The 26,622-nt window shown below is 41.5% G+C and overlaps 1 protein-coding gene across 1 annotated transcript in view; it reads right to left on the bottom strand.

Annotated features, from left to right (window-relative positions):
- Positions 1-26,622, bottom strand: part of LOC26531876 (uncharacterized) — a 97,878-nt gene that overhangs the window by 60,286 nt on the left and 10,970 nt on the right. Inside the window, exon 2 of the mRNA XM_032439742.2 lies at positions 13,870-13,989. The gene's annotated coding sequence lies outside the window, so the exon portion shown is untranslated. The remainder of the gene's footprint in view (positions 1-13,869; positions 13,990-26,622) is intronic.

A 26,622-nucleotide genomic window follows, 5' to 3' on the forward strand; every position in this document is an offset into this window, starting at 1 on the left:
CAGCCAAGTGTGGCCAGCATTGTGGTGGAGCTCCAGAGGGTGGCGCAAAGTTGCGCTACTGTGTGGGAAAAGCTTTCCGAAATTTGGCGGGATACACGGTCTCTAGTCGCTCGGCTCTGGCCAAGCTCATAATCAGCAGCGCTCTGCTTTAGTCAGGGCAAGTAGCCGCATTAACCATTTGCGATTTTTAATAAGCAGCCAAACGCAGGCAGCTAATAAAGTATAAGTGGCGAGTGAGGGCAGGGAGCAGGGGGCAGGGATTGTGCAGGCGTACACAGGCAACAGGAACAAACACATACATATGTAAATATGGGAGGGGCTTTGATGGGGCTGTTGGGGAGGCAACGAGATTAACTCTTGTGTTGTTTTTGCTTAGCCTTTGTTGCTTGACGCTTGTTTGGATTTTTATTAAATTTTTGTTGAGGGCTAAGGGTAACCCTATGTGGCGTGTTTGTTACTGCAAATATTAATTGATTTTCCTGTTTGTTGCTTCAACTCTGTGTGTGCTTACAGCTCTCATGTGTGCGCGTGTGTCTGTGTGTGTGTGGGTGCCTCGGACCTTTTTGCGCACAACAATTTTTCCAATTTTCAATAGCAACAGTTACCCCAAACAACGCAACTCGCTCGCAACTCTGCGGCATTTGCAGACGCACAGTTGAATTCAATTTTTGTTTCGGTGCCGATTCGATTCGATTTACAGTTTTTTAGCTAGCTAGCAAACGCGGCGTATGCGTAACGCGTTCCAGCAGAACACTAAAAGTCTGAACTAAATAAAAAAAATGTTGCCTACTTTTCAGCGGGAGCGAGTCAGCCAAAAGGGCAAGCGAATGCAGCGACTTTAGCTTGATTTATGGACTAGCTGCCGCAACTAGCAGCAGGCCAAATGAATTAAATTTGCTGCAACATATGGCTTGATATGATTTGACAGTTTCTTCATAACATTTTCCATTCGTCTATCTGTTTTCTTTTTGGATTTCATCCGCGCAGCAGAGACAACAAGTTAAATGGCGTTCTATATTTTTGATTTCTCTGGCATTGCCTGCATCATAAATCATTGCCTAGGTGTGGCAAGAACAACATCAGTTTGCCCGATAATGAATTGTTGTTCTCATTGTTGTTGATTGATGCTTAAGATACAGCAGAAGCAGGGCTTCCGCACAACGCTTAAATGTCGCTCCACCAGACTGAGGGCTGAGGGATATGGCATGCAACAGCTGCCAATGCCAGTATACAGTTTGGTTAGTCTGCAGCCCCTAAAGCACATCGTCATCAGCATGAAGAGCCCTTTGTTTGTTTGCTAATAGCTTGTTAGCCATTTCAAAAACAATTTTCTAACAACAAGAACAACAACAGCAACAAGAAGCTGGAACAGACACAAACAGGGACATGTGTCCCCCTTACTAACTTATCGGCCCGTAGCTACCAGCATTGGGGCTTCCCAACCAGTTTCCACTTTCACTGAGCCGCTGCTCTGCTCTGTCATAATTCAGGCAAGCAAAAAGGCACCGAAAAAAAAATCAGAATACTATACGCACACGGCCACACGCACACACACACACACACAGACACACACATATTGACAGCTTTGCCATAAATTTCAGGTAACAGCAACAGCCAAGGCCCCAAAACACCCATAACAGACATTCACACACACACTCACGCCCACACACACAGCTGGTTTTTGCTGTTCTTTTCTTTTTTCTCCGCACAGTTTGTTGAAGTTGTTGCCAAGTGTCGCACTCATTCTTCGTATCATTCATACGCCACGTGTAGTCGGGCAGTGAAAACAAAACTGTCATACGAAGCGACGGGAGATTACGTTTACGAATGCAAATATTTGACGCACTGTGCACACGGCAAAAAAAAATTGAAGACAAGTGCACTAAAGATTGTTTCTTTATGGGCTGATGCCCGCTAAAATATTCTTGCCTGAATATTTTCATTCAAGTCGAGTGCACTAAATATCATTGCTTTATAGACCGTTTATTATAATTATAATTATGTAAGTTTTCATTTTTGCCCGCTTATTTTGCATTGCATGTAAAATTAGTTTCCCATTAATGTCGATCATCAATTAGTCGGTCAATTAGACAGTCAATCAGTCAGCACTTGGAAATAAGATTAAGTTATGTGTGTCGACCGGAATTATCAGGATTTTTTTATGTCTGGACTGTGCGTTGATTATCGATCAGTCAGACAGTCATGACAAACAACTTAATACACGTAGATAAGGAGAGCTTTCTTTATGTATTCGATCGTATAAATTGTAATCTGATAAAATTACATTTTCGTGCATATAATATTTGGATCATCAATCAGTCAAAATGTGCAAAAGAGCGCAGCAAGGTTGTATATATACACAATTGACAATCTTTTGCAAGAGGGCATTAATAGGAACAACAACATTAACAACTATTGAATTTAAGACCTGAGTTCACAAAAGTATCTTAAAAGATGGCAAACGCGCCTTTATCGGAACCGCCTCAGGTAATGTTTAAATTGTAAATTAAAGAAAACGCTGTTCCAAGTTTGGCATTACAATTAGCTAAAACAAAAAATACGCTATTTATAGCGACAATATAAAAGAAAAAATATGCTGAAAATGAACATTAAGAATCATTTGGGTGGAAGAAGGCTCTAGTTGGGAGTGCACGACTGAGAAATACCCTGGACTCAAGCAAATTGCACAAGAACTCACTCGAGAGAGAATTAAATACAAAAGCTAATAATTGTATACCAAATTTGGTGTTTATAGATCTTATAGTTCTCGAGTTATGCTTAAAAAACCATGTCTCACAAGTCTCATATTGATCACTTTGTTGTCTGACGAGATATAGAAATAAAATAAAAAATTAGTTTTGTGTATGGTATAAGAGAATATATAATTAATATATTAAGTCTCTAGCTCAAAACCTATATACCTTCTTTTACACATTCGCAATGGATTGAGGGTATAAAAAATGTTAAGCCTGCGGCATGGCCGCCGTATAAATGATATGCGAGCTATGCCAGCCGAGGGGAAGCCCTGCTTAGCTGTTGTGCCTTTTTGTGGCAGCCGATGGCTGTTATTACTTTGTTTGTTTAACTTCAATTTTGCCAGCTTGTTGCTAATATTTCATCAGAAAGGGTTGGCCAAACAGACTGGGCAGAGGGGAGCCGTGCTACCTTTTGACAGTAGCCTGGCGCCCCATTGCTCGAGTCTTTTAACGCTGCTCCTTTTGGGTTTACTTTTTTTTCCACAAAGTTTGAACAAGTCTGCCGCTGTTGCAGCCCTTGTGCACATCCGGTGCTGAGGTCCCAACCCAAACCAATATGCTTCGAAGCCTCATTGACACCCCAGACCCAAGCAGGGCACATGTCGTTTTTTGTTTTGGCAAATTAAAATTCACTTAACAACATTTCGTTTTAGTTCTAATTTTTATTTACAAATTTTCCATTCATTGTATTCTAATATAGGGATTTTTTGTATTTGCTACACAAATGGCCCAAATCCTTGTTAAGAATTTATGAGACAGTAAAGCCGCAGACGTGACCCATGCAATTTGCATTCGGTTAAGTTGAGAGCTATAGGGGCATGCGGCTAGGAATGTATATAGATAGATTCGTGGGAATGGGTGCGATGAGTGGAATATTGCGGTAGATGCCACCACGTTCCTCGTCGCTGGCCAAATGCTTCGTCAATAATGTATAAGCATTGCGGCAAAAACTTATTCAAAGGCGTGGGTGCCTCTTGAAAGGTTTTTCGTTTGTGTCTGTATTAGTATGTGTGTGTGTGTGTGTGTGTGTGCGTATGTGTGCGCTTAAAAGCTCGCACACTCTTTGTCTCGACCTGCTTTTACTCAATTGCAATCAATTAAAAATCAATCAACTCAAATGTAGTGAAAAACAATTTTTAATTGAAAAGCAGCAGCCAAAGCAGCAGTCGAGCAGCAGTCGAGCAGCAGCTCGGGCAGAAGAGCTTCAATCCCAGCTGACCGGGTCACCTGGAAGTGCTCACGGAGAGTGCTGAGCACTACACTTCAAGTGGTTTTACTGGCGCATACACCATCAAACACTCGCACAACACACACACGCACACACAGATAGAACGCACACACATATAAAGTAGCCGAAAGCAAAGTGCATGAATATTTTATGAAGATAAATAAGGATAAAAACTTCAAACGACCACGAAAAGTGGTCGCCGCTCCGAAATGGACCTGGGCCAAAGGATGCAGCATCAGCACCAGCAGCACCAGCAGCACCCAGAGAATGGAGCAGCCAGCACAACAGCACGTCCAATAAAACAAAGAGCGAGCAATAGTCGCCATAGGAGCGTGAAGAGAGCGAGATAGTGAGACAAACAGACAAACGGACAGACTGGGCAAAAGACAAGAGGTGGCAAGAGCAACGAGAGCAACTGGACATTCACACGGCGTATGAGCAATGTGCTCTGTAAATGACATTTGCATTTCACCTTTTCACGTTTTCACATTTCCACAGGCAACATTATTCGAAAGCCGAAGCTCCACTCAAAATTTAACTGAATGCAAGGGAAAATGAGAGTTTGGTATGATGAGCATGAGAAACATGAAGATTGTTCGCAATATTCAGACGTTTCTTATAACTGACAAATCTCGAACTTTCGGCATTGTTAAGCTTTGATCTGCGACTCGAAACTGTAACTGTAAATAAGAATTTTAAAAACGTTCAAATGCATTTTGAGTTATAGATATGAATATTATAATCTCTACAAGTTGCAGAAGTTTCCAATGAATCGATTACAACAAAGAATATTGCAACTTTTTTTTTGCTAATTGTGGTTTGTGAGTTTGGCCGCGTAAATAATCCGTAAAAAAAAAAGGGAACATAATACAAAGATAATATTTTCATGTGTTTTATTTAAAGGTAGAACACGTTGCTCCATTAAAAGGCTTTAGTATAGACTGTGTCGCAGCTTTTGATGAATTTAACTGAATATATAATCAGTCACAACACAAAAGTATCGAGTATCAAACGCATTTTTTGGTACAACTGCTAATAAATACAATGCAGTGCTGTTAATTATTTTATTATATGCTTTTCAAAATAATTATAATTTATAAGTATGGTATTTAACCATATCATATTTAACTATAAACCATCAGCCTAATTTTTTTCTAACAGCCCTGGCAATTATAAGCTTTGGCATAATAAATGCATAAATTTGGCTCAAATTGGAAGCCGGATTCTCTTTTATTCAGCTTGAATATGTAATTTAATGGCACTTTATATTTAATGTTATTTACTTGTATACACAACAATATAGTACTTACAGATAGCTTCACGAAACTATCTGACCGCTAATGTTGTCTGTCTGTCTACATTATTTTTTTAATGAACTTTGCATTATGAGACAAACAACGTGGCAGACGACGTCGACGATGTCGACGACAACTGACCAGTGAAATGAACTAGGTACACAGAGCGAAACTCATTTCAAAGCTATTAGCCGGAAACTGCAGAAACAGCAACAACAACAATGCCAACAACAACGACAATGAGAGCAACTACTCTGTGGAATGAATCGAAACGTTGACTGCAAAACTGCGCTGGCAACTACTTAGTTACATTCAGGCCTCGTTACAATTTCTTTGGCCGAGGCGTTCGTGCGTAGAGACAAACACTCCGCAAGCTCCCTTCCCTTGACAACTCTAGAGCCCAATCCTGTGGCAGGATCATAGTGAGAACTTGGGTGCTGCCAATTCATTTCTGCATTGCGCTGCCTTTTGTTTGGCCAGCGAGAGTCAAGTGCTTGGGTTCGGTTGGGGATAGGGGGTCGGGGTTAGGGTGGCAAGGCAAACCACTCAATGTAATGAAGGTCATTAGAAATGTGCCCGGGGGCATGTCGCACGCACAACTCATTTGCACTTGGCCAAGTTGCAGGTCAAAAAAAGAAGACGCAAAAAAAAAAAATGAATGTGCGTAAAGTACAAAGCAAAAGTTTTCTTTCTTTCTGCCATTGGGGCCTCTCATTGTTGGCAGCTTTGGGTCATTAGGTGACGCTTGTCCATGGGCGCAAACGTAATTAGTCGACAGCGACGATGAAGACGACGGAGACGACATCAAAACATGTAAAGTAGGGCGACTGACGCTCGAGTGACCCAACGAGCCATGCCCCCAATGAATGGCGGGTCCCCCAATGGATCTGCGTCTGGGCCCGAGTCCGATGAGAGCCAAGACTTGGGCAAAAACTTGGTAATTAGGATGTTTGTGCTGACAGACAGACACACAGACAGCCCGACACGCAGACAAACGAGGCGAAAAGAAAGTGAAATGGCAAACGGCTGTCGAACGGGTTTGTTCTGGGGGCATTCAACAAGAAGCCCAAGTCAGAAGACGTTGCCAAAGCCAAAGCCAAAGCCAAAGTTAAAGCTAAAGCTGAAACTGTCTGAGCAAAGATGCTAACGATAGCTGCGTGATAGCGCAGACGGCATTCGCAAATTAAGTTGACATCTTAGGTTTAACTTTTTTAATTAGATTTTATCATTATAATCGAGTCACAGTTGGCAGTTGCAGCAGCCAAGTGGCAAAAATAATACGCTGCCCTGCCCCGCCCTGCTCCATGCCCTTAGCCTTTGCGTTTTATTATTATTTACATCAGCCAGTTTTTGGACATTTTGTTGCGCTGCAAAGTAGGCAAGCGCTTCGTTGCCTCGTTTAGGTGGCAATTGCCCGGCTCATTACAGCATGCAGCTTAATAGGTCAGCATAATGTTTCGTGCTCCATGTTCCATTCGATTTCATATTGCAACAATGTGGCTTTAAGCGCTGCCTCTGCTGCACACTCACTTGCAACTGAAAATCCCATTGAATTTATAGCCCCTTCTTGCCTCGACCCACCCACCTCTTGACACAACCGGAAAGACTTGGAAAAAAAAAAAAACAAAGTGTTAACAATAAAAATGACGTTTGCCAAACCGACTGCAGCCCTGCCGTTTGAAAGGGGCAACTGTGCAAATGTTGCAACTGTTAAGAAGAATGAAAACTTTACTTGGGATTTGCCGAAGATTAAATGCTCTCACATGCACATAACTTTCTACTCTTAATATGTACTTAATTTTCGACTGACTGAGCCATTTGATTGACTGATTGATTTATCAAGCACAGTCGAAATTCCAAGATCCACGCGGAGGCGTGGTTTTGATAAATTCCACTCCTGACTGTGGAAAATTGGTGGAATACAGTGTAAAAGTTCACCAAACGGCCTTTTTACTACTTTCACTTTTTACTTCAATCAATTTTCGACTGATAACTAGTCATTTATTAACAATATTTTAAATATCTTAGGGACATGTTTTCTAGGATATCTTCATGCAGGTGTTACAAATTTACTGACAAGGTTATAGTATGCAGAGTATAGGCCATTAAAATGGAAAAGTACTCGCACCTGTATTTGTGATTCATGCTCATGCTCATACTTATGCACATACTCATACCATACTCATAGTCATACTCATACTCATGCTCATGCTCATGCTCGCACTTGCGCTCGTAAGTAAGCTGCAATGTTGAGCCGCACTCACACATACAGACACCCACACCTACTTTGTGGGTGTGTTGAGGAAATGCGCTTAAGTGGCATCAACGTCAAGTCTCGGGTTCGAGTCGAGTCGAGTCGAATACTGGCATGGGTTTCTATTGCACATTCAAGTCAAAATAACAAACTGATGAGCATTTTTAATGTCAATTTGATGATTTGCCATGATGTGTATATCGTGTGTGTGCGTGTGTCTGTCGGGTGTGTCCTGTGTGTGGGAAACTTTATGTGCCAACGGCCACTAAGCAAATAATAACAAATGAGTAATGAACTGCGCTTATACGGGAGACCAATCAACTGAACCGAATGTAGGATTCACCTGTCCGGTTGCCAGTTTCAGTTTTTGGGCAGTACACACGCACGCACACAAGCACACCCACCCGGCTGTAGAGACAGAAAACATTCATTGATTATTTAAACGTTTGCGGTGCTATTGTTGTCCCATAGTCACACCCGGGGAGAAGAGAGACCGGTTGTGTTCCACTCATAGTCACAGTGGCAGCCACAATTGCAGCCATAGCCACAGGAATAGCAACAACAGCAGGAACAACATTTATAGCCCGACATGCAATTGTGTGCTTCACACTGTGGCATTCATTGCCGATCGTTTGTATCAAAAGTTTTATGCCATTGGGGCATAAACAAATATTGATTCCATGTGGACACTGAATAATATACCATATTCGTGGACTTGCGCGAATCAGTTGCAGATGCAACTGTTTACGAAATTCGAAAGGAGCTTAAGTGTGCATGTAATTACTGTAAGCAGAGCATAGACCGATAAAGTACGTGCTTCATCATTCAATTAATCAGCAGAAGCGAAGCTTGCAATTTCAATTGCTTGAAAAAGCTTGCACGTTAAACTTCATAATATTTTCATCTGAACCTCAAACAGTCGCCGTTTGAAATTGAACAAGAATTACACTGCAATAAAAAGTAATTCGTGCAGTGCATTTTTAAAGTGTGGCCAATTAGCTACACTCAAAGCTTTTATGTGCCTTTAAAACATTTGATTTAGCATTTTTAAAGCATTTTAATAAAAAATAGCTTCGGCGGTAAGCTTTCGGGAGCTTGGAAATTGAATTATTTTCCTTTAAGCGTGAAGGTTTTGAATTTCTAAAAGCTTCTGAAGGATTAATCTTATGTTTAAATACCATTTGTCGGGTACTTCTACAAGCTCTTGCCAGAAACATAAATGGGAAGGCTGACTGAATAGAACACTAGTTGATTCAACATTTTGCACTCGTCTTTGTTAAGCTGCTCTCTGTCTGTGTCTGCTGTGCTGTCGCTTCTCAATCCTGATGCGTTCCAATTGCTCAAGCAGTCAATGCCATTGCAACAACTACAACAAAAACAAGAACAACGGCCACAATAGCAACAACTATAATGCAGTCAAAGATATAGTACTTGCAGGGGTACATTGTACGCTCAAGTTGAGCCACGTCGCTGTCGACGTCCGTCGAGTCGTCTATTCATGGGACGCCTTGTGTACTTATTTTTAAACGTATTAAGGAAGCACCGGCAAGGAATCGAGAGTGGAGTGGAGTCGACTTGAGACGACTCGAGTCAACTTGAACTGCGGCAACAGCACCAGCAACAGCAACAGCGACTAAATAAATGATACGTACCATGTGCCACGAAAGGGACAGCTGTAGGTGGCGCCGCAACCACTGAGCAACAGTGAGGCAAAAAGGTAACCAAAGAGTTTCCATTGAATTGGCTTTCAATTCAAACGCTAAAAGACATTTCCATAGCAAAAGTCTTTGTTGCCGGCCCTTTGTAATTGCCAGAAGAAGAACTTCATGTGCTCCCGTACATTGAGCTGCTTCTTAAAGATATATCTTGAAAAAGGAAAAAAAAATCAGAAACATTTCTCTCACTAGCTTAAAAATTTGCCAATCAGCCCATTAGCCGATGACATTTCATTGACAGGCAGTTAAAAAGCTAAACAAAGGAATGTACATGTTAACTAACATGAACTTTGCCAGGAGCATAGACGAAAAGAAAACCTGAACACCTTTTAGCTCTTCTTTTTCCATATGAATAAACCACAAAAGTTGTTTGTTCCAATGCAGACAGAAGCGCAGCTTTTGAGCTGTTGCAATCTTTTGTCGAGAAAGTTTCAATTTTCTTTTTGACAACATTAGACAACAAACCAATCAAAAAGGATTTTAGTTGGTCGGGTTCAAGTCCACAATCAATGGGGCTACATATATAGAGTAAGTTTCTATTCCGCTTAAAAAATTCGGAACTTTAACTTGCCTCCTTTGCAGGCGCACACATAGTGCAAAAGTTATGCGCGAAACAAACAGAGAGAATAGAGAAGAAAAATACAAAAGATATTATAAAATAAAATAAGAATGGCAAGGTATAAGGAAAAGCAAATATTTCTTGGCTGCCAGCTTGGCTTCTTAGTTTTGCTGTCGAATCCATGTTGGACGCAAATTTATGACTGTCAAAAAGTTCAACTGCACAATGCGAGGACAGAGACGAATGCGGCCGACGAGCAAGAAATATGCAAGGACCGCCACGTTCAACTTTAACACTTAACACTTTCTCCCATAAAAAAAAAAAGGACACGAAAGCACATATCTAGGCACGCCGAAGAAGACATACGCTTGCTAGCATTTGGCTCAGAGCTGCTTGAAAGACTTCCAATGGGTTTCATATCATATTGTTTTCCAATTTGATATGATTTTGCGGGCATTTCTGGGATAATAGCGGAAGAATATAAGATTGCCGAGTTTAAGATATTAAAGCGATTTTTTCTGTTAAGCTATCAAATAGATATTTCAATTTAAATAAGATTTTAGTCATCTGTGTGGAGCATCTGGAAGTCTTTCATTTTCGTACCAGAAGTGATCTCTAGACTGATTCTTCTGATAGGCCTAAATCCTAACCATAGATCAATATCGACTCAAGTATATAAAAAGATAGCTGATGCGTTTTATGCGTTACACATTGTATGCTAAAAAAAAAAAAAAAATCCCCTTACAAGCTCTATAAAAATGAAGTTTAAAAGGAGAGGAGAAAAATACTTTTTAAAGTTGTAAAGCAAGTGCCCGGTGACAATGGGCCTATAGGAATAAATAATATCAATCCTGAATTATTTGTATCAGTTAACGTGATGAATCTCGTTGAGATTTAAGTAAATTATTATTTGAGAGGCGCAGGCGATATGCAGCAATCCACGTAAGCAAAGCAGCTGTCGATGTCCTGCCATGTCTGGCTGTCAGATACAACAACAAGGCTAACAGCAAGGACAACAACGCATTTAAATCAAAGCCGCAAACCCATCAAGACATTTTTAATGACGCCCCAAGGCAGACTTCCCCCCGCCCCACGTGGCACATGCCACGTGCAACCCGTGAGCAGAACGCCCGCTGCGCGCCTCGTGTCTGCGGTTTAAGGGCTCCCAGACAGGCAGCTCATCCAGCCCAATCCAGCCCAATCCAACCCAACCAATGCCACGCCCATCGACCACAACCTGCCTGATATATACTATGCCTATATACACATTTCAAATGAAACAAATGCAAATTGTTGTCATTCAGCGACATCAACGAGGAAGAAGGCAGTCGATTGCTTTTATGCCAGGAGCAGGCACTTGCTGTCCTGTGTTGTGTGTCCGTGTTGCGGCCCGCCTCGTAAATGTTCATTAATCCGCCGGCAATGCAGACAGCGCAACAACAGCAACACGAGTGTGCGTGTGTGTTTGTTGTGTGTGTGTGTGTGTGTGTGTGTGTGTGTATATTAATGCGGCTGGCAAAAGTAGCTTTTAATTAGCATGTTGTCTGCGAGCCGCAACGCAGCTCGTTTGTTGCAAGTTGTTTTGGGGATTTTTGAATGGTTTTTTGGTTGACTGGCAACAGCTCAGACGCAGGTGGCAAAACGACTAAGAAGAAAAAGCAGCAGCAGCAGCAGGCAATGCGAAATTCACGGGCGTAGCACAGCACGTATGGGGCGGCAATAGTTTTTTGGCGGGTCTGGAGTAGCTGGCACAGCTGTAGGGCTCTGGAGGGCTTAAATGGGGCTTAGGCTTAGAGCCGCACGCGGTTTGTGCGTTTACGATTTACGCAAACGCATGGGCGTCCCTGTGGGTGTGGGCGTGGCCATGAGTCTAATTAGTTATCAATAGTGGTTGCGGCAGGTTTTAAATCCTCGCTTAACATTCCTCTGGCATTTATTTGAGTAAAGTTGTGGGAAATGACACAAAAAGTTTGATCGATTAAGTCGCATGCATTGAAAAGCTCATTAGCTATGCAAAAATTATAAAAGGAAAATCGACTTAAGCACTTAAAAAAATCGATTCATTAAGCACATACGCACTTTGTGCAGCGATATGCATCTTTTCTGCCTGACCCCCCACACTATGCATGGCAAATCGAATTCTTGATTAGCTTCGGTGCTTATGGTCTGATCCGCTTTTAGACACTTGAAAACTGTGTGTATACCAAAGCCCAAGGTTCTAGCTCTAACTATTTTTTCAAATTTTGATGGAGCGTTAGCTAAATATTTTGTATGTTAAGCTTAATCATGCATAAATATTGATTAATTCTCGTACTGCGCACATCCTCCTCTATTAAGGGGGCTGTGCTCGTTTCTTTTTAGAAGTACACGTATCAATTATTCGTAAACACTTAATAGCCCATTAGTTGGCTGCGTGCCACTCGTCATCCGCATAATTGCAGTCACGCACCTTTAAAATTATAGGCTCTGGGTCTGACATTTTTCAACAAACTTGGTATTAGATTTGATTTGTACTTGATATGTTCAATATTTACTTTGCTTCATTTTGTTTTTTTTTTTTTTTTTTTTTTTTTTTACTACTATTTAATGTCAATGAATTCTGGTGTTTTTCTGTATAGATAATCCTATGAACAAGACCTTGACGTTGGTTAAACACTTAGCATACTTGTGGTCAAGGATTTTTAGAAACGTCTCTGCCTAAGCAAAGTTAATTTGATTTAATAGTAAAGCAGATCAGCTAGAGCTTAATGCTTAAATTCAATTGCTAAATTATTAGCAAAAAGTCGCAGCCAGTGAAACGTTTCTGCTAAAAAAGAGAGTACGCGAAAGAGGAAAAGAGAGAAAGAAATCTATTTTGAATTAGGTGATGTATGGAAAAAAAAATTTTAAGAGTGCAAGAGAAAGCTAGATAGAGAAAGAGAAAACGAGAGAGAGAAAGAGGGAGCGCAAGTGCGAGAGAAAAGGTAGTAAGAGAGAAAGAAGTAAGCGAGAGAGATACAGAGGAAGAGAGCACAAGTGAGAGAGAGAGAGGCCGAAGGAGCGAGTTAGATAGAGAGAGATATATGGAACAACCACTTCAGTAGTGCAAGCGAGAGAGAGACCGAAATAAAAAGGGCGAGCGAGAGAGAGAGAGAGAAAGAGATGTATGAAATACCCACTGTCAAATACAATTTCGATACGAATCTCCTTGGCCTCCGTCAATATCTACTTAAGTTGGATTAATTTGCCGCATTAGTCGGTTCATTGGCATGACGGAACGGATGCGCCGCGAAACTGAGGCAATGTCAAGCGCCGTAATTTGATGTCGTCAATGAAGTAGGCGCTGTGGCGAGCAGCCAGTGTTGGGTAGCATACAAAAGTTGGTTTGAGGGGTGAGGGCGAACACCCTTCAAGTGAATTTCTCAGTGCACGCTAATCAGACGGCACGCAGGCGCATGACACAAAAAAAGAAGCAAGCTAAAGGGCTGGAGGGGAAGACAGCAGTTAAAGGAGGTATTGCAGTTGTTGCTGTTGTTGTTCTCACTGCAATTGTTGCTCATTGTTGTTGCAGTTGTTATGATTATTAGCCATAAAGTGCTGAAGCTGCTGTTGGCTGGGCCCAGGCCTAAGTAACACGATTTTTCTTCAGTATTATTTCTTGGCACGCGATCTGACAAGTTAGACGACTTGCCGTTGTCGTTGTCGTTGCAGTTGTTATTGTTGTTCATTTGTTGTTGTTGCTATTGTTGTTGGACTTTGAGCTAGTCAAGCAAGCTGTCGCCATCGCCATCGCCTTGGCTGTCGTGTTATGCGATTTACATGAAGTGTTGGCGAAGGCAAAATTTTCACGACGCCTGCCCCCAACCGGCGCGCCAACCGGCCTTGCCCATTTTCCTAACAAAAGCGGCCAAGCACCAATACCCCAGCACAGCCAGTACGGCCAGCACGGCCAGCACTGGCTAGCCCCTGATGTCTATCTTGTGTATATTAGTATACAATACTATATATATATATATATATATATATATGTAGAGTGGGTACATACAATCTACTTTTATAAAGAAATTACATTTGACGACTTACTTGCAATTAGCCACGTCTGCAACTTGTTGACTTGTTGCGTTATTGTTGTTACTGTTAATGCCGTGTGCCTTTATATATATATATAAAATTATTTATATATTGCCGAGTTCCCACAACGATCTGTAAAACAAAAGACAAGCGATAGTTTTTACATGTGTCTTAGCACAAGTCATCTTTGAGATAAATATGTCAAATTGCGGCAATTATTAAAGATTGCCTGACTACAATTAGATGCCAATTATTGGCTCAAATTCTGCGCCAGACGAGAGCGAGGTTTCAGTTCTGAAACTCAAGCAAAACCAAGTTGAATTGTTGATAAATACATATTTGTATATATAATATTTATATTTAAAAAATTGTTGACCCATTTCTAGTCTCCAACTCGACGATTATTCATTAGGTAAACCCATCTCGCTTATCTGCTTGGTTATTTTCCACAAGGGTTTTTAGTTTCCTTAATTTGTGGAGATTTTATCGCAGAACTTGACACCAAAAAATCTTGACAGCAAACAACAAAATATATATAAGAACACTAGAATCCACAGATCGCTAAATATGAGATACTCTCATGTACTGATGACAAATGTGTGATGCACTTTTTTAATCCATTCTCGACTGATCTTTCCTGCGGCAGATCTATATCATAATATTGTATATAGTTCGATGTTTGAAGAGGAATCTATTAACTGCCTTTGGTTAAGAGATTGGAGAGAAAACACAAGAGTTGTTCACACAAAAACTAAATTCTAAACGATACCTGCTATGGCAGCTATATGATATAGTGTCCCGATCTGGCCAATGTGTCTGATGATTTCAATCTAGACTATATATTCTTCTTGTAATCGAAGACGTTGTCTTCAGACTTTGTGACAAATTTAAGAGACCCTTCAAAAGAGTACATGGAAAACCCCAGATATTACGGTAATTGATCAAAACATAATCGTCTAGTGGTAAATCAACAGGTGCGTTTACTGTTTAATTCACTGTTTGCCTGCGTGCTACCGTTTCGGCCATCGCTGATAAAAGACACACATGAAAAACATGTTATCTATTTGCTTAGCGTAAAAAACACAGCTACTTGAGAGCTGCCAGCCAAATCTTATCAGGCTTTGCAATGGGCCGGAACCGGTCTCCCCCTCTCTCTCTCTCTCTCTCACACACCCTCTGAAGCTCTCTCTTTTTGGTAAGTCTGTGCGGCTATCACGTGAACGATGTGCGCAGCTTGGTTAATTGCAAAGAAAGAAAAAACTATTTGATTTAAATGTAGAAAGAAAAAACATTAATTTAATGAAATTTTATGCACATATGTGTACATGTATGTATGTATGTTTACCCACTACATCACAAAGGCGGGTGGCGGGCTGGGCTAAGGAGTACAGTTGGCTTGCCGGCGGGGCACAGACACATTACATTTTCTGCTCCAGATACGCTTTTCACAATTTTTACACACACTCACAACACACGCGCGCACGCAGCAGATGCCGACTTTTGATTTTACTTTTGCCAATGCGGCGTATGCGCAATGTTTGCGAGCAGAGCGTGCGCACAGAAAGCAAACAGCGCCGAAAAACACACAAACAGACAAACAAACAAACAAACAAACAAACAAGTGAACAAACAACACACACAGACACACAAAACTGACTATAAGCTGGCCCAGTCAGTCAGTCAGTCAGTCAGTCTGACAACCACTGAGCCATGGGCGTTTGCAAGTCTATATATGTATGGATATGAAAAGTGAAAATTGCATTTGCTTTTAATGCAGCTGAAAATTAAGTCGAAAATGTGTGGCAAGGTTGACGGCCAGTGTGTTGTAAACAGAAAACAGCAATGAGCTGAAAATTGGGCGGAGAAATTAGCTGTCAATCAGCCAAAAAAGAAGTTCAAGTATATTTATATGTATCATCAGGCCAAGGTAAAAGCGAGGAGTACTTATCAACATTTGCCTTTCCCTTGTACGCAACATTTTCTAACTGTGAAGAAACAAGGAAAATATTCTAAAGTGAACAGCATAAAAGCTAAGTCATTCGAAAGTTTATAGAAAAACTATTTGATCAAAATATATATATAGCATGTAAATCGCTTTTAACGCCCTAAAACGATCTTGCTTTTTCAATATAAACCAATTTTAACAAATTTTGAGCAGCTTCTGAAGCCCAACTCGTATAAAACTCACAGCTCCGTTATAAATTTGGAGCCGCGCAGCGCCGCGCAACTCCAATCAAATGTATTTAGATATTTAAATAGTACAAATAAAAACCCACATTAGCAGCCATGTTAGGGAAAAGCCAGGTTCACAAAGCGAACCAGAAGGCAAGGAGTTGGTTGAAAGCGCGAACGGAGTTTTTATTTGCCGCCCTGATTTAAGTTTGAAGAGAGTTTTTGTTTTATTTATTGTTGCTTGTCTGTCTAAAACGAGTCAATTATCGCACCCACACACACGCACACTCTCACACACACACTCGCTCAGACAGCCACTAACGCGCTCACACACATACACACACACAGGCAGGGAGGCACACACACGCACACTTTGTAGATGTGGTTATCCTGATCTCATCAGTTAATCCCATTGCACTCACATATGCAAAACTCATTGGCATTTGTCGGCTGTCCAATGTGCCCACATCACGTGGCCAGACAGCAATGGCATCGATGCCCAGCATCATCAGCATCAGCATCAGCATCATCATCATCATCATCATCATTAATTAAACACTTAATTAAAACTGCAGCTGGCTGCAGGGACCAACGAGAGAGGGAGGCGATGTTTGGATGCAATTCAGTGCGCCACATGTGAATGGATGGAAAAGAGCAGGAGGAAGAGGAGAAAGAGGAGTAGGTGCAGGAGAAGTGGGGGATGAGGGCAATATAAATTGATTAGGCGGCATTTTGTGAGCGCTTTCAGCAGTCAACTGGCAAAAAGCAATAACAACAGTTAACGGCATTTAAAATGCAAGCCACTAAAAGCAATAAAGCAACAACAAAAACAAAAACAACAATGAGAGCAACTAATAACGAGCAACTAATAGGTTTAATAAATAGATATGTACATATATACATACATATATAGAAATTAACGCAACTTTCCTTTTTCGACATGAATTTCGGGCACAGAATTGAGCAAGAGATCGAAATGGTGCGAGTGAGAGAGAAGCGATAAACGATAAGTGGCGAGCGATAAGCGATAACAGTTTACATGCTATACACTCGGATTAGCAGCCAGTGACAGTGTCAGAGAGTGTGAGAGTGGTGGGGGAGGGGGCGAGAGAGGAAAGTAATGCGATGACATTGTGTTAAAACTAGTTTTTCTAGCTCTACTCTTGTCACCCTGTCCCATACAAATACGAATGGTGAGTGAGTGAGCGAGACAGAGCTGGAAATTCATTAATAGCCAACACTTTGATAAGTTTTCGAGACTGTAAATAAATACTAAAAAAAAATTCATTGACAACACGAATTTTGTATTTGGGTGATTTCGATTGAATGGGACGCGAGATAAACGGTAAATGATAAGCGAGAACACTGTAAAAATAAGTATATATATTAATAAATAGTTTGCCAATTAACGAGGAATAGTTCCTATGCTAAGCGATAGTTGAGAGCGAGACAGAGAATCAAATATGAGGGCATTAGTTATATGAATTTATAATCATATTTTGCAATCATTATATCATATAGTTATATATTTTATCATATTGATATAAAGAGCTCAATGCAAATATATCCAATTTTCATGTACATTTCTAATTTGTCTGCATGACAGTTGAATGAAACAAAAGATCAAATATAACAAATTCGCCTATAAATAAAACGGTTATCTGTTATCGATAACAATACATTCCACTACCAGCTGACGCCTCGCTCTCTAAGCTTAGCTTCATGAAAAAGAGCGCTTTTAGAAAATAGATTTCATCAAAAAAAAAAAAAAAACTCTTGCTAGAATAAGGCAGACCAAACTCCATTTTCTTCATCCAAACCAAACCAAGTCAAACTAATTGTTGCACACAATTGCAAGCAATTTGAACAGTTCATATACGAAATAAATGTGGCAACAGATCCATATGAATGCGCTGCCCTCTGTTCCCACAATACATATAGATATAGTTATGTTTACCGTTTTACACTTATGCAATTACATTGACAAGGGGCGATCCCGAGGGCGCAGCTGAACGACAAAAAAAACGATAACGAGAGCAGCGAAACCCGAAACCCGAAGAACAAAAAAAAAAAAAAAAACAAACACAAAAATGAGAGCAAAACGCAATCAAAGGCTGTTTATCTTCTTGACTGCTGAGTCGCAGTCCTTTTTTATATATTTTTTTCCTCGTTTTGTTGTTTCTTGTTTCTTGTTTTTTTTTTTTTTTTTTTTTTTTGGTTCATCGGGCAGCGAATAAGGGTCACACAATGGGCATAGACGGCCTTGGGTTGCGCTCCCCTCCCAGCCCCGCTTCAACAGCTCACCCCTCATTGCCAACCCTGACCGTTCGATTTTCAAGTATTATTCATTTACATTTTCAATAATAATAAAGAAAAAGGAGACCGGAAGAAGAAGACAATCATAGTAATATGTGTAATATAGTGTGTAATACATAAGTAGCTAAGCAATTTATTATTGCCCCTGGTGACCGCCGAAACATTTATTATTGCCAAAATCGGCTATCAAGTATTCAATAGTGCAAATTTTCTTGGTGCCAGTGTTGGGCAGTGGGCAGTGGACAGTGGGCAGTGGGCAGTGGGCAGTGGGCAGTGAGCAGCGGGGCGTGGTTCATGTCCGTGTTCATGTAAATGAAAAGGAATTGTTATAAATTGTCTTGAACCTTTTTTTTTGCCGTTGTTCGCCTTTCTGACTGTCGTCTTGCCCTTTGATACGCTTGCAACGGGTATTATTGATTTGTTCACACGTCTTGTAACATGCTATAGATATATATATAAGTGTTATTTCCGATAAGTTGTGAACTGAGTCGATCGAAACCCTTCACTTGCCTATATTATATGCCAGTTTCTATATCGATTGAAATAATCACACTTTATTTCCCTGTATTATTTAAGTACTTTTTAAGAGCCACATAAGCAACATCAGATACATTTGCAAGGGCATTTACAATTCGTCAAAGTGTTTTTTTTTCGTTTTTCTTTTCTTTCCCATTGATAGATATTCCTTATTTGCCGTTTGGGGCTAAGCAAAATATCTTTGAGATATTGTATCTGTTGTCATGCAGCATGCGTAGGCGATTTAGTTGATGTGCCAATGGATGCTTTGGGGAAAGTGGGTGGGGCTGGTTAGGCGGTTGGGGGAATGTGGCTTCATGGACCGCTGTCGTTTAAATCATGATGTAACCTGTTATTGAAGACAAATTTCGCAGAAGCGCCCTATTTACAAGCTGTTTAATTGATGTCAATCTTTTTGCTATGCACCTCCACCTACCATTTCCTCCCCTCCTCCATCCACGACGTCTACTACCAAGCATTTCAGCAATGTACATAATTATAGGCAAATCAAAGGCCAACGCGCAGTTGCCCTTATCAAGAGTTGCAGATACAAATAACAGTAAACCAGACCTGGCAATTGAAAAGCTGACCACATGTGTGTGTCCAATGTGGGCCGAGTCCAGAATGGAGCGGGGAAAGGGGGGCCACTTATTTAACCTGATTCTGAACCGGTTGACATTGCAACATTTGTCCAGCTGTGGGCGTGGCAGGCGCTAAACTGTTAGCCAGACAAATGACCAGCCAGACGCTTGGCCAAAACGTTCCACATTACCGAGCTCCGTCTGCAGCTCGGGCGACCAGTCAGTCAGTTGGTCAGCCAGTCGGTTAGCTGATGAGGGGGCGAGAATAAATTTCAAAGCGATTTATCAAAACCAAAATCCCATATCCAACAAGAGTCAGCTAAAAGGCACAATTCTTAGCCGCAAAACGCAGCCGCAGCTGAATCAAATTGAAACCAGAAGCCAGTGGCGCTGCCTCGCACATGTAGTCCGAAGTGCACGACAGGTAGATACCCTGTAATAACCAATTGAACTGTTCCACCTGTGACGAACCAAGGCTCTAGAACCTGGCTCATGGATGTGGCAAACCAGACTCTCGAACCGAACCTCAAGCCTAAACATTGGTTCCTTGTGTGAATGCCCACAACTATGATACCCTCTTTTCATTAATTGTTCAATGGGTATTGTGGGGCTCAAAAAGTGGAAAATGGGCCTCAGTTCTAGCTTTTAAGTCGCACAGCTCAGCTTCTTCTCCGTCGCGTTGTGTCGTTGACAAACGTCCAATGCAAATTATTCATAAGCAAGGCAAACAAACATCTTGTAGCTACAAGCGCACACACAGATACAACATACAGCTACAGCCGGAGAAGGAGCTGGACAAAAAGCGCTGACATTGTCTCTTCCTCTCTCGCTCTCTCTCTTTCTCTATATATATATATATATATATACATATATATATATGTTGTTGTTGGCGGCATATACAAAACGTTAAATTAATGTTAAGAGCATGTGGGCCGCCCGCCGTCCGCTGTGCCCCGCCCCTTTGGCCACTCTGCGTCGTTGTTTTATTCTTTAGCTGCCCAGTGGGCAACTCGCCGTACCCCCCTCCGCTCGTCGGGCTACCACCACGACCCGGTTCGCCACGGTTTGCCCCGGTTCGCTCTGTTTGCCTTTTGGCTGCAGTTGCGTTTAACGCTGCCGCCCGCCGCCCGCCGCCTGCCGCTGCCGCTGCTGATAAGCCGCTTAGCTGTTGTGCAGTAAAAATATTTCGGTTGTGTGCCTCGAGCAGTGGGGGACGGTCAAGCAGAGCGGAATGGCATAACGGGAGCTTTTGATCAGATTCGAGCTTAAAGTAAAGCACTTTTTATGAAAATTGCTTAAAAATTTGTATTTATCAAAGAAAGTCTGTTGCCAGAAGTCGGGGTGTGCCCGCTGTGTTATAGAACATTAGGTCGATATCGATAGTTATCATTATCGACACATTTGAAATAAAGTCGATGTTTTCGTCCACTAGAAAGTCTCTTTCTAGACCTTATAGTTTTAAAGATCGACGCGTTTTTACACACGAACTGATTACCATAGCCAAATCGATCCAGCTGCTGATTCTGATCAAGAATATCTATACTTTACGGTGTCATGAATACATTACAAACTATCGATAACAATAAATATCGTTTTCGATAGTTAGGCCAACAAATTGTGAGCAATTACTTATATATAACTTATTGTCGTCAGTAGAAAATCTTAAAACAATTTGATTGTAAGTCAAAACACAAAAGTCGATATTTGATATGCAATTAACCGTTTTACAAATTAGCTATATACGAAATCGATAGCTTATCGCTTTGTTATCGATAGAAGGCAGCTTTAAAATACTTCACAATGGAAAGAGGGACGTGCACACACTAGCTTTATAGAGCATGTACTGCAACAACTATTAAAATCAGCATATCGATGAATTTAATCGCATTTCGATTAATTTCGATAGGAATTTAGCAATTGCACACTCAAAATACTTCACTTTGAGGGTCGGCATATAGTAAAGGACCGCTATTGTTGATCGATAGTTAAATGTAGACAATCGATGACTGATATCGATCAGCTTGTATCTATTATCGATTGATTTCAAAAAGAGTTCAGCCAAGATGTTATACTGCACAACTTATAGTTGCATATAAGGGCCATCAGTTGGCCCTTTTATCGATTTGCATTGTTTTCCCACACATCGATAATTGTTGTCGATTAGTTTCCTGAACCGGCAAGGTGACCGCCTCTGCCTTTTGCAAATTACGTAGTAGCTGCCGTCTTTCGATTGTCTATGTGGCGAGCGCTGCCATTTATGCGGCTCACCTCTGCCGCTGCCTTTGCCGCTGTCCATGCCCCTGCAGCGTGTTGTGTAAATAAAAAGCTTGTCACTTTGACATTTCGCCGGCAGGAGCGCTAACTTGCAACGCGGCCACAAACGTGCGGCACAGTCAAGCCATAGAGGAGTGCCCCAATGAGTTGCACGGAGCTGGCAGCGCTTCGTCTTCGCCGTCTGGGTTATGGCTCATTGTTGTTGGCCAAATGCTGCCTGCTCTGGCCAATGAGTTGTGCGAGGATAGTGCAGCATGAGGCATGTTGTTGCGGAGGGGTGGCAAGTTATTTAAGCTTTGGTTGCACGTTGCGGTTGGTTTATTTACAATTTTACATTGCAAAAATCGAATTGGCAATTGCAGTTGCCTTCTCTTCTTCTTCTTCTTTTCTTTGTTGTTGCACGCAAATTAAACGTTTTGGGTCGTGCCTACAACAGCAACAACAATGGTAACACAACAGTTAACAACAACAACAACAACAACAACAACAACTCTGCATTGTTTGCTCCTCCAATTATTTTGCATTATTTGCAATGAAAAAGTAAAAGTTTCTTTTATGACTGCGAAAAGATTGTCGAAGAAAATGAACTAGTTGAAGATGAATATACTGATGATAATGACGATAATAATGACGTTGATGATAATTACGAAGCAGAAGCAGAAGCAGATACACTTGATCATCATGATGATTATGTTAAAACAACAGACGCTTGTGCAATACCCAACTATACATGTATCCATCGTCATCAGATACATATGTATCTTTGCATAGTTGTACCTGTGGGTGGCCAAAAGAAACACAAAAACCAAATAAAAGAGCACGAATGAATGGCCGTGCGTTTGCCTTTTGTTTTTAATTGGTGCTACAGATGGGTTTTCTATTGGTATCAGCCACATTTTTGGTATATTGCTTGGGTCAAAGCACACACGATATTTTGGCCATTCAAGCCTTGGGTCGTGCGTTAATTAAACCCCTCAAAATATAACATACCAAACAGAAAGAAAAAAAAACATCATAACCTCATGCCAATTGGTTGGCTTACCCATCGTTTGGACCACATTCAGTGTTCGGTAATTGGGCAGTTGCCACAAGAGACTATGAAATATTTCAGTTTGAGGTCAATGCCTAAAAGCCAGATACGTATCTTTCAGTAAGCAGATAGCAACAAGCTGATGACCTAAGTGATCACCTGTGCTTCTCTAGAGTGATCGCACTCTGCCTCATGCTGCAGATCGTCCAATAATAGCCAGATCGATTTACAGCGATCACTGATACCCGTTTACTGATCGATAACACCAGCTCCACTGAACTGGACAGCGGACTTATGCGATCTTTGTGATCTTTACTGATCAATCTGAAGTTGCCACGGCGCCTGGGGTCGAGAAATATCAGATCATGCTTCAGTAGACTCTAACAATAAGAGTATTACCTTTCTTAAACTAATTATAGAAGAACTAATTATTGAGAAATGCAGCACAAGTTCCAAATGTTTTATTTCTGGTATCATAACTTATTCCTCTTCTTAACAAAAATGACTGGCGTCAATTTTCCTGAGTTCCATTCCCTACATAGACTAAGCGAAAGTATCTTGAAAGTACATTTGAAACTCTTGTAGAATTATGTGATTTTCACAGATCTTTCTGCTTTTGCAGACGAAAACAAGTTTCATATGCCTTTTATAATCGTGGCCAGATCGTGAATTAATTCTCGCTGAGCGAGAGCATTAGCATTAGCTAACACTTTTTGAAAGTTCGAGTGTATTTCAAACTAATGACACGATCGCACGATCGCAATTCAGATGCAAGAATCTCGATTTTCCAGCACTTCACTTCACATGCACGTCCGTAAACGTTTTCACTTGATTGAAATATTATAAGGCGCAGTGCATTTGACAGCTTTAAATCGATGATGCCTATGAAATTGTCATTGGCACAAACGATGTAAACGGGGCTCACGGGGGAGTCAATAAAGGATGAAACTCTACACAGACGAGAAAGAGAGAGAGGGAGAGCAAGCTAGTGGGTGGAGAAGACAAAGTAAAGCGACTTTATGCATTGCATGGGTGCAGTGCTGCTGGCATGGGAGAGTCGCGGAGGGGAGGGTGCATGGATTGCATGGAATCGCAGTTTCAGAGAAGAAACAAACGAAGCAGCGTGCAAAGAAACGAGCAAAAAAAAAAGCGTCAACCGTTTTGCTTCATTGCACAAAAGGCCGCCCAGACCGAGTCGCAGCTCTGGTGACACACGCCCCACAACCCACACTTAACCCCCCTCTCACCCCTCGCACTCTCTCTCTCTCTCTCTCTCTCTCACGGTCTCTGTTCCCCCGCCCTTCGCGCTCTCCGTGCACTGTGCAGCATAAACAAAAGCCAGCAGCAACCACGACGCTGACGACGCCGACGTTGACGTTGTCAATATAATCTGTTTCTTTCTTCTGCTGCCGCTGCCGCTGCCGCTGCTGCTGCCGCTGCCGGTGCTGCTGCCTTTTTTTTCGCGTGCAAGCTGCGCTGGCGGAGCGGCCGCGCCTCTTTGCGCTGCATTTTTCAGGCGTTGACAAATTTTGAGCCCAAAACAAAACACTAAATAAGCGACGGGGCGAAAGTATGCGCAATAATCGAAAAATGTCGGCAGCGATGAATGGCTGCAGCAGCAGCAGCAGCAGCACAGGCGGGGCGCCTGGCGGGCTGGGGGGTGTTCATTGGGGCCAGCCAACGTTCGGTTAACGCTGGAAGCTGTTGTCTGCGCGCCCCCACAAAGTGTGGCATGAAATTGAAAGCAACAACGGAGCGAGGCGCAAAATGGTAAAAATAAGAAGAAAAAATACAAAGAATGCACAAAAAAAAAAAAAAAAAAAAACAAGGTAAGAAAAAAAAAAATTGAAATATTTTGAATATTTTCACGTGCATTTGCATAAACTGGGCGGGCTGCTGGCAGGGCGCTGAGCGGGTGTGGACCCTGGCAACGTGTCGCATTGACAGGCATGAAGCTGCTGCACTTGAAGCGCCTGATGCAGCAGCGGCAGCGACGGAGACGGCGACGGCGACGGCGGCGGCGGCGGCATCGACAAAAGCGCCTCGCAAAAAGCTTTTTGGCAATTTGCCTTCAATTCGTTTTTTTTTTTTTTGTATTTTTGTTGTTGTTGCCAAGGGACCCGGCCAAAACGGGGATGAGTGCTTTGCCCAAATGGAGGGGCTTTAAGCGTTTAGCCAGCAGGCACAAAAGCCATTTAAAGGTTTGACTTTTGGCCACAAACAAAAAAAAAACGCTAACTATCAATACCAAGGGCTTCAGAAACTATATATATACATATATATTGTGATAGTAGTTTGTACTGATTGACTGATCGATTGATTGATTAGCTGACTGACTAAGCGATGCTCAAAGCAGGGCCCAACCTGCCCCCACCTGTGTCTAAAGGTTGCCCAAGACTTCTTTGAAACACATTCACAACAATGCAGCCATCAGAGTGTGACGTCATGAACCTGTGTGCTTTAGGCGTCTATGCGTTGAACTAGCAAGCGAAAGGTCGCTGGTTCAGATGTAGTCGAAATTTTCAATTTACGACCGAGCACTTGTTTCTTTTAAATTTATAAACATTTACTTAACTTTGTCTTTAATCAACTCACTTTTAGCTGGAAGTTCGAAGATTATGAAGTCAGGCTCTAGTTTGGTAAAAGTTCATTCTACTGCTCATTTCTAGTTTCGAACAGCTTGTTTTAAGTATGCTTAAGCTTAGTTTCATCGAACCAGAGCCAGAGGCCAGAGAAGCAAATGTTTCGATCTGACCAAGTTTGTGGAATGCCCATGGCCAAGACTCGTAATCCTTAGTTCTAGGCAACTTTTCTCACATTTCTGCCAGCTAAGGGAATGGCATTAAGTCATTTCTGGCGCTCACAATTTGCTGCACATTCATCTAGCTGGCATGAGCCCACACCACCCCGTCCCCTTCCTCTTTCTCTACCTCTGTCTAACAAACTAGCAAAATGTGCAGCCTCTCATTGCATATTCCACGCTCCTCTTAGTGCTGACATGCAACCGCAAAACCTATGCAACACACACACACACACACTTACACACAGACACGTTGACTGAGGAGTCAGCTAACAGGAACAAAACAGGAAAAGATATAGCCACATTGCAGAGCCAACTAAGTCAAAGTCCTCTAACAACAACAAAAACAAGAACTGCAACAGCAACTCATCTGGTACCTGTTCTACATATATACATAGATACATAGATACACAAATACATATACATGTAGGTTTGTGTGAGTAACTAGGCTGTGCCCCGGCTTGCCAGAGGCAGTCAGTCGGCCACTCATGCGCAGGCAGAACGAACCGCAGACAAGACGGGAAATGGGCATGAAAATGGGAATGGAAATGGAAATGGGTTTGGTAGTGGGAATGCGAACGCGAACACGACTGAGACCGGCTCTGAGTGTGGCAAAGTTGTTCTCCTAGTCTTCTCTACAACATGTGGTTGTCTCTCGAAATAAAAAACTGGCAGATGAATTGCGCGCGGGAGAGGGGCACAGAGAGAGAGAGAGAGAGAGAGAGAGGGGGGCTGCATGATGCTCTCGTGGTTTCCTATACTCTGCCTTAACTGATTACATCTGCTTTTTTATTTATTTGTTGCAAATAGTCGAATTTGCGAGCGTCAAAAAAATATTCCCATTACAATGTAACAAAATTATCAACTAAGAATAAATAAATCAAAAACTTAATAAATCAATAAAAAATAAAAAAAATAAAATAAAAAAAGTAAAAAGTAAATAAATAATTAAAAATATATAAAAAGTTAATAAAAAAATAAATAAATTATTAATTTATAAATAAATGCTGAATTCGAAGACAGTTAAACAAATACTTATTACAATCAGCAAAGGTTTAACATGACTAAATCGTAAA

The sequence above is a fragment of the Drosophila virilis genome, chromosome X (genome assembly GCF_030788295.1).
Source record: "Drosophila virilis strain 15010-1051.87 chromosome X, Dvir_AGI_RSII-ME, whole genome shotgun sequence".
NCBI lineage: Eukaryota > Metazoa > Arthropoda > Insecta > Diptera > Drosophilidae > Drosophila > Drosophila virilis.